A 9624-nucleotide genomic window follows, 5' to 3' on the forward strand; every position below is an offset into this window, starting at 1 on the left:
GAACAGTCACCCTTTTTGGGAACAGGTTGAATGTAGGCAAACTTCCAGCAAGAAGGAAAGCTTATGCTGCTACCCTCTCTTCTCCATTGGGCTCCTCCAATCACAATCTCATATCTGTATATTGTCCTATTGCTCCAATCCCTCCTCAGGATCTCCTTAAGTGGAGGTGCCTCTGGTGTTTTGCCTCTGCTAGTTCAGGGGACCTGAGGAGGTATTTTGCTGATTTTCCTTGGAATGACTACTGCTTCTGTGTCAGAGACCCATCTCTGTGTGCCAAACACATAACTGAGGTGATAGTGTCTGGCATGGAGGTGTACATTCTTCACTCTTTTTCTCAGCCTAAACCTTCCAAACCTTGGTTTAACACAGCTATGCATGATAGAGAGGTGGCCCCCAAAAGGTACTTAAGCCTTCCATCACCAGAATCTTATGCACTTTATATTTCTGCTCAGACCCATGCCAAGTCTGTTCTCCAACCAGATAAAAACTCCTTCATTAATAGAAAGTGTCAAAATCTTTCAAGATCTAACAACTCCCGTCGTGACTTCTGGCACCTAACCAAAAACATCTCCAATAACTTTGCTTCTTTCCCTCCTTTATTTCAACCAGATGGCACCACTGCTATCACATCTATCTCTAAAGCTGAACTCTTCGCTCAAACCTTTGCTAAAAACTCTACCTTGGATGATTCAGGACTTGTTCCTCCCTCTCCTCCATCCTCTGACTACTTCATGGTAACTATTAAAATTCTTTGCAATTTTATTTTCCAGGCCCTCGCTGGCCTGAACCCTTGGAAGGCTTATGGATCTGATGGGGTCCCTCCTATTGTTCTCCGAAACTGCACCTCCGTGCTTGCACACTGCCTAGTCAAACTCTTTCAACTCTGTCAACATCTACCATTCCTTCTTACTGGAAGTTTACCTACATTCAGCCTATTCCTAAAAAAAAGGGTGACAGTTCTTGTCCCTCAAACTACTGTCCTATTGCTTTAATTTCCTGTCTATCTAAAGTTTTTGAGGCTATCCTCAACAGGAAGATTCTTAAACGTCTATCACTTCACAACCTTCTATCTGATCGTCAGTACGGGTTCCGACAAGGCCACTCTTCTAGTGATCTTTCGGTTTTCCTTACTGAGTCTTGGTCATCCTCTTTTAGAGATTTTGGTGAAACTTGCTGTTGCCTTAGACATATCAAAAGCTTTTGATAGAGTCTGGCACATAGCTTTGACTTTCAAACTACCCTCCTACAGTTTCTATCCTTCCCTCTGTAACTTCATCTCAAGTTTCCTTTCTGACCGTTCTGTTGCTGCTGTGGTAGACAGTCACTGTTCTTCTCCTAAATTTATTAACAGTGGTGTTCCTCAGGGTTATATCCTGTCATCACTCTCTTCCTATTATTCATCAATGATCTTCCAAACCAAACTTCTTGTCCTATCCACTCCTACAATGATGATACCACCCTGCAATTTTCCACATCTTTTCGTAGACATCCAATCCTTCAGGAAGGAAACAGTTTATGCAGGTAAGCCACAGAACACCTGACTTCTGATCTCTCTAAAATTTCTGATTGAGGCAGAGTAAACTTGGTACTGTTCAATGCCTCAAAAACTCAGTTCCTCCATCAATTCAACACAACCTTCCAGACAACTATACCCTCTTCTTCAGTGACATTCAACTGTTCCCCTCTTCTACACTGAAATTCTCAGTCTGTCCTTTACTTATAATTTAAATTGGAAACTTCACATCTCATCTCTAGCTAAAACAGCTTCTGTGAAGTTAGACATTCTGAGACGTCTCTGCCAGTTTTTCTCACGCCCCCCAGCTGCATACTCTGTATAGGGGCCTTATCCATCCATGTCTGGAGTATGCTTCACATGTTTGGTGGAGTTCCACTCATACTGCACTTCTAGACAGGGTGGAATCAAAAGCTTTTCGTCTCATCAACTCCTCTCCTCTAACTGGCTGTCTTCAGCCACTTTCTCATCGCCACAATGTTGCATCTCTTGCTATCTTCTACCATTATTTTCATGCTAACTGCTCTTCTGATCCTACTAAATGCATGTCTCCCCTCCTCCCATAGCCTTGCTGCACAATACTTTCTTCTTTCTCTCACCCCTATTCTGTCCACCTATCTAATGCAAGAGTTAACCAGTATTCTCAATCATTCATCCCTTTCTCTGGTAAACTCTGGAATGCCCTGCCTACTTTTGTATTTCCACTTTCTATGACTTGAGCTCCTTCAAGAGGGAGGTTTCAAGACACTTATCCTTCAATTTTAGACTACCTCTTTGGACCCTATTCAGGGACTGGCATCTCATTAGGTCTTTTTTAATTGGATTTATGTTGTCCTTGGCCAGTGTCCCTCCTACATAAGATGAAAAAAAAAAAAAAAAAAATGCTGGGTCAAGTTTAACATTTTTTTTTTTTTACAATTTTCCTTTTTTCTGGATTGTTTTTCTGATTCATTCTATTTCGGCCTCATTCTCCAGCCAGAAATCCTTCGTTTCCCAATCATCCTAGCCTGTAGGTCGAGGGGCAGGTAGGGAACAGGAAAATTATGCATTTCTGACGGAAATGAGCCCCAACCAAATAAAAAGTAAAATCAGCATAAGGAAGGGTGGGTATGAAGTAAAAATTTACCAATTTGGTTTCCCTCACTCCAAAAGTTTGAAGGACTTGGGGGATGGGGGTAAGAATAGTGAGGGCAGACCTAGGTAAATTTGCCGTTTCCACCAATACTCCCCCTAACCCACTGGACCTCTTCATAAGTTAAACTAACCTAACTTTTTGTAGCCTCCTAACTGGACCCCCCATCCGTAAGGTAAACCTAATATTTTGTAATCTAAAACCCGGACGTATTATAAAAATTACCTAATTATGCTATATCCTGTAATTTGTAGTCAATAAGATAACTCTCTATACCTTTGTCTACTAACAAGAAGTAACTGACATGTCTTGTAGTGCCTGAGTTCACTAACAGCGTATGACTGACATGTCTTGCACAGCCTGTGTTCACTGTCAATGTGTGACTTACGTGCCTCTTACCTCCAGGGAAAAAAAAACCTCACTGGTTTGTCCTGTCAAGTTGTGCTGTTACAGGTTCACCACTCACTTTATTCTTGCTCTTGTTTGGCCGTCACGGTGACCTCACCTTGGTATCGCTGTTCCTGATGTCCTTTAATTTAATTTAATTTATTTTTTATTTTTGGTAGATCTCGCGATTCTTGCGTGTCGAGCTTGTCAGTTGATCTTGATCTTCAGAGTACATATCTTGATCTTGATCTTGATGGTACATGTGGCACAGGATAACTCTTGAGCCAGGCCTTTGGATCGGCAACTCCTGTAGAAGGAAAAAAAAAAAAAAAAAAAAAGATAAACGAACAGCATCCTCTATCCTAATTGTTCATACATCTGGCACGCCACATTCTCTCCAGAAACTCTTTCACCACCTCAATCATCCTTTCATTCGCTTCTCTACACAATCCCAGCAACAACACCATCCATTACTTTCCTGTCTTCACTCTTTCATTCCTGTCATGTCCTAACTCAGTCAGTATCACTTGCATCATCTCATTCCTGTCTCTGGCATACTTCACACACTCCAGCACCACATGTTCCACCGTCTCATCCTCTCCCATGTCACACATCTGGCACACTTTGCTGCGGGACTCAGACCACCTGTAACTCCTTGCATTCACATCCATACATTGTGCCCTCGCTCGGAAGAGAAGATCACCGCCAAGGCTTCCATCATACCACCTTTCATACCTCGGGGCCTCTTTCCCCTTGTACCATTCCAGGGTCTTCTTTCTTTCCATCTCATTCTTCCATTCATTCAGTCCCACACATTTCACTTCTTTGTCTATCTCATTCTTCCATTTTCTCACATCCCATTCGGCTCCCACTCTGCCTCCTCTTGTTACCACCCATTCACGCTCATTTTGATTCCCCCCAACCATTCTTATCGCCCACACAACTTGCAATCCATTCCTGTCTGTCATTTTTATGCATCTCCTCCTCCATTTGCTTCCACTTTCATTCCACAGGTACACCTTCCTTGCTACTCTTGCATCATCCATTCTCTCAAGCCTAATCTTGTACCTAAGTGTGGCTTTTGTGAGTCTTTCTCTAAAGGTGCTCCATCCCATGTCACCTCTCAAGGCTTCAACTGCTGTGCACCTCAGTGCACTCAGTGCCATCCTTGCTACTCTATTCTGGCCCACTTCCAATTTACCAATTTCACTTTCATTCCATGCAATCACATCCATACCATACATTATACATGGCACAGTCACACTCTTCCACACTTCTCTCAACACATCATACTTGCTCTCATCCTTGCCACGCTTTCCAATCGACCTACCCACTGGTTTACTATACTTATCTTTTCATTCTTTGCCTTTGCACACCCACTAGGAGTCATCCACATCCCTAAGTACTTGTATTCTTGCACCTGTCTCAACTCATTCTCTCCAAGTCTCCATACCAAATTACTTTCATCCTCTGACCTATTCACAATCATTACTTTGCTTTTCCCACTGCTAAACCTTACTCCAAAGTCTTTACCATAGCCATCCACCACATCCAACAAACTTTGAAGCTCATCTGCTGATTCACTCTTAACAACTACATCATCTGCATAAAGGAGCACACATACTTTATCATTCCCCACACTTATCCCTACATTCATTCTTCTCATCCTGGCTCATCCTGGCTGCTAGCTCCTCTGTATACAGGCTCCCTCTCTCTCTCTCTCTCTCTCTCTCTTTCTCTCTCTCTCTCTCTCTCTCTCTGCAGAGAGATCAAGGTCAAAAACAAATTAAGGGAAATAAATAAATGGCCAGCTAAAGATTATCATTAGTTCAGGAATAAATGCAGTATGTTTGTTACTGTATGTAAAGCGTATGTACCTAATAGTTTGTTGTTTGGAAGCTTGACGTTATCATCTTTAAGAAGAAGGGGCAACTCATAATGGCCATCCTTCAGCTGATGTACTCCTTCTTTCATCTTACTCATAAACCTTTTATCTTCATAGAGCAGAGACTCAAGAAGTTAAGAGCTAAACTTGAGAAGGATAATCAACACGAAGGTGATTACAGTGTTCATGGATGATATGATTACAAAAGGTTATGCAGAGGTTGTACCGACAAAGGATTTAGTTAGGAATGATGGTAAGGTCTGGTACATTCCACATCATGGAGTCTATCATCCGAGAAAGCCAAAGAAGTTGAGAGTTGTCTTTGACTGTAGTGCAAACTACAGGAACCAGTCATTAAACAGTCACCTGTTACAAGGCCCAGACCTTACCAACAAACTTATTGGAGTGTTGTGTAGGTTTAGGCAAGAAAGGATTGCACTTGTGTGTGATATAGAAGCAATGTACCATCAAGTGAAGGTCAACCCAGAACACAGAAACATGTTAAGATTCCTTTGGTGGGAAAATGGTGACCTTAATAATGAGATAGCTGAATACAGGATGACAGCTCACCTGTTTGGAGTTACTTCATCTCCAAGTGTAGCCAACTTTGCTCTTAAGAAAGCTGCAGATGACTACGGGTGTGGATCTGATGCAGCCAAGTTTGTAAGAAACAACTTTTATGTTGATGATGGTTTGAAGTCAGTAGCTACAATGGATGAAGCTGTCACTTTTATTCAGCAAAGCAAAGAATTATGTTACAAGGCAGGTTTTAACCTTCATAAGTTCTTGTCAAACAACAAAGATGTATTAGCTGCAATTTCTTCTCATGAGAGAGCAGATGGAATTAAAAGTTTGGATTTTAGTAAGAATGAAGACACACTGCCTATAGAAAGAACTTTGGGAGTTGAGTGGTGCATAGAATCTGACACATTTCAATTTAGAATAAAGCTGAAAGACAAGCCAATCACCAGGAGAGGCATTCTGTCAACAGTGAGCTCTATATATGATCCATTAGGTCTAGTGTCACCTCTCATACTGACTGGAAAGCAAATTTTACAAGAATTATGTAAGGATGCAGTTGATTGGGATGATGAGGTGCCAGATTATGTCAAACCTAAATGGATAAAATGGAAGGATGAGCTGCACAAACTAGATCAGTTAAAGGTACCTAGATGCTACAAACCTGATGACTTTGGGGAAGTAGAAAAGGTTGAACACCCTCACTTTTCAGATGCCTGTCAAGAGGGATATGGCCAGTGCTCATATATTAAATTAATTAGCAAGACTGGCCAAATTCATTGTGCATTAGTAATGGCAAAGTCACGTGTCACACCTCTAAAAACCATGACAATTCCCAGACTAGAACTAGCAGCAGCAGTGGTGTCAGTTAGAATCCATAAACTCTTGAAGGGAGAACTTGAGTATAATAATGTGGAAGAAGTATTTTGGACAGACAGCAAAGTAGTCCTTGGTTACATAGCAAATGAAGCAAAGAGATTCCATGTATATGTTGCAAATAGAGTAGAAACAATAAGAGATCACACTTCACCAGATCAGTGGAAATTTGTAGAGACAGTATAACCCAGCAGATCATGCATCTAGAGGCATGACAGCAGATGAATTGTGTAATAGCAAGATCTGGTGGAATGGCCCAGAATTCCTTTGGCAACATAGCAAAATGGATAGCCATTCCCAGTACAAGGTCATAAATGAAAATGATCCTGAAGTGAAGAAAGTTGTATGCCATGCTGTAGGTACACAACAGCCCACAGATATACTAGAAAGACTTGAGTATTTTTCTGATTGGTTTAAAGCAAAGAGGGCAGTTGCTGTATGCCTCAAGCTTCTGAACAGCTTCAGAGGAAAGGGTGATGGCACTATTAAAGTAAAGGGAAGACACATAAAGGCAAACAGGACCATCATAGAGAGGCCAATACATAGTCTAGTGTTGCTGTTAGAAGGTAATGCATAATAATAGACTGGAGCATCCCCACCAAGGAGCCACTGTAACAAAACATATTATGTGCTAATCCTAGTTTTAAGGTACATACTAATGTTAATTTAAGGTAAATTGTTACACAATTTAGGGGAGCCATGTTACTGTATGTAAAGTGTATGTACCTCACGTCATTATTCCTCAGCATTTATAAGTGAAATGTTCAATAGTTTTCTATTTGCATGAAAATGTGTAATACGTGTAATTATCAGTATTCAATGCTATATTAAGCACCGAAGCCGATGCTCACTTGTTGGTAGTGTGGGGTTAACCTGCTGGTCGCCTGCGGGCATCACTCATGGCCAAGTCGCGCTCAGACAAAGACGGGCAGGATGGTGACCGAGGTAAATACTTTAATTTTGTAGTTAAAACTGATTGTCATAGTGCCAAGTTAATTGCATGTATTGTTAATGAATATTGTAATATGTTGAAAGTGTTTAATATCCGTGTATAATATTATTTTGTAAGAAATTGAGACCGAGAACTTGTTCGCAGTTCTTACGGTCATGCCTAACTCATCAATAAACGTGTCAGGGAGAACTGCCTTTCCTCGACCCTACGATGATGGGTGTGATCAGTAAAACAGATCACCTGAGAGCCAATTGATGCCCAGCCGGTGCGGCTACAATGTTTACTTCATCTAGTATTCAATTTCTTTTTTTTTATTCCTTCTTCTTTTTTCCAGTTCTTTCTTCCTCCTTCCAGTTTTCTATCCTTCCAGAATATTCATCTTACATTCATACATTTATTCTCTTCAATTTTATTACTTTTTTTTTCTTTCTTCTACCTGTTTGCTCGTTTTTTTTTTTTTTTTCATCTTACAAAAATCACAGATTTATCTTGCTTCTGTCTTCTCTTCTTTCATTCTTCTTTCACTTTTTCCTTCTTTCCTCACATCCTGTCCCCTCAAAATCTATACATTTATTTTGCTTGTGTTTCATGTTTTCCTTCAGTCCTTCCATATTTTCGTCCTGTCTCTCCTCCCATCGTATTCCCTTAAAACCCAGACGCTTTAGCACTTTAACGACCAATAAATCACCACAGAATATAAGAGACCAGTGTATATTGATATAAAAGATAAAAACATCTATTCACAAAACTCCAAGCAAGATATACAATACCAACACATGAAAACACTGCTGTACATTATCATTACATGGGATCATCTCACCTGATTCACTATGTCGTTATTGCCGGACAGGTGATGGATAATGAGAGCGATAGGAGAGAAAAGGAAGGAAAAGAGTAAAGAAATAAAGATTCGCATGAAAATTAACCACCTTTTATATTTGTAGTGTTGGTTTAGCTAAGTTACCCTTCACTGCAAGCTAATCTTTTTTTTTTATAATCATCCACAGAATTTAAAATAATGTTTTTTATACCAGAATCTCTTAAATATGTAGTTCTGTAGCTTAACAATGATGAAATGAACCTTCTATTCTTTGTAACCATGGAAATGATTTATTGCAGTATTTTCATTTTTAACGTACGTGTATAAGATATTGAGTCACGAGGATATTAGCCATCCTAGTATTTCTCTTCTGGGGTGTGCTTGGCTGGGTCAGGTTATGGTAAAATAGTAAGTCTAGGTTAGGTTATATAAAGTTAGATTGGTAACTGGTGTGTGCTGGGCTGAGTCAGGTTAAATTATGTAAGATTAGATTGGTGTAGCAATGTGTCAGTTCTGTTTGGTTAGGTTAGGCTAAGTTACTCAATCAAATCTTATCTAATCTAACCTGACTTATTGAACTGGACCAAATGTAAGAATGTAATCTAGTCTCTTAATCAAAAATAACCAAACCTAACTTTAGAGAAATTAATGAAATCTAACCTACCAAACCTAACTTTAGAGAAATTAATGAAATCTAACCTAACTTAAATAAACTGAACAAACCTAAATAAACTCACCGAAATCATATCTAACCAAATCAAACAAAACAAAACCTAACCACACCTCAACTAACTTAACCTAACCTAACACAGCCCATCCCAGTGAGCACCAAGGATGGCTGGTCTTCACGCAATCCCAAATAAAAAAGCCCACAGGTCAGTGATGAATTTCAGTATCATTAAGGGCACAACTGATGACTCTCGTACAAATAGTGATGACAAGTGATGGAGAAGATGACGGGTAAATACAAATAGTGATGACAAGAGTGATGGAGAGGAAGGTAAAGGTGATGGGTAGATATAGCAATGACAAGTGATGAATGAAGAGAGAGGCTAAAAGTAATTATCAAGATTAAGAGTTAAAAAGATAATGAAAAATCAATAATGAATGAAGAAGAAATTAAACAAAAAACAGGAAACAGCAAAAAAAAAAAAAAAAGTAATGACTGGGAGAAATGAGTTAAGATAATGAGCAATGAATGAAGAATGACTAAGAAAATAAATGAAAAACAACATACAATGAAAACAAGTAATGGCAGGGTATAGCTGCATCACTGGGCATCAATTGTCTCTCAGGTGATTTGTTTTACTGATCACACCCCTCATAGCAGGGTCGAGGAAAGGCAGTTCTCTCTCTAATGTTTATTGATGAGATAGGCATGACTGTAAGAACTGTGAATAAGTTCTCGGTCTCAATTTATTACAAAATAACATTATATACTGATATTAAACACTTTCATCATATTACAATATTCATTAATAATACACTAACACTTTCTCAAACACACTGTACATTGCCTCATCCTGTCAAAACACTGCCT

The 9624-nt window shown here is 39.6% G+C and overlaps 1 long non-coding RNA gene across 1 annotated transcript in view; it reads right to left on the minus strand.

The window, feature by feature from the left end:
- Positions 1-3151: 3151 nt before the first annotated feature.
- LOC135090840 (uncharacterized) overlaps positions 3152-9624 on the minus strand; it is a 16573-nt gene continuing 10100 nt past the window's right edge. The window contains exon 2 of the long non-coding RNA XR_010262140.1: positions 3152-3339. This is a non-coding gene — a long non-coding RNA (uncharacterized LOC135090840). The remainder of the gene's footprint in view (positions 3340-9624) is intronic.

This window comes from Scylla paramamosain, chromosome 3, assembly GCF_035594125.1.
Source record: "Scylla paramamosain isolate STU-SP2022 chromosome 3, ASM3559412v1, whole genome shotgun sequence".
In the NCBI taxonomy this organism is placed as follows: Eukaryota; Metazoa; Arthropoda; class Malacostraca; order Decapoda; family Portunidae; genus Scylla; species Scylla paramamosain.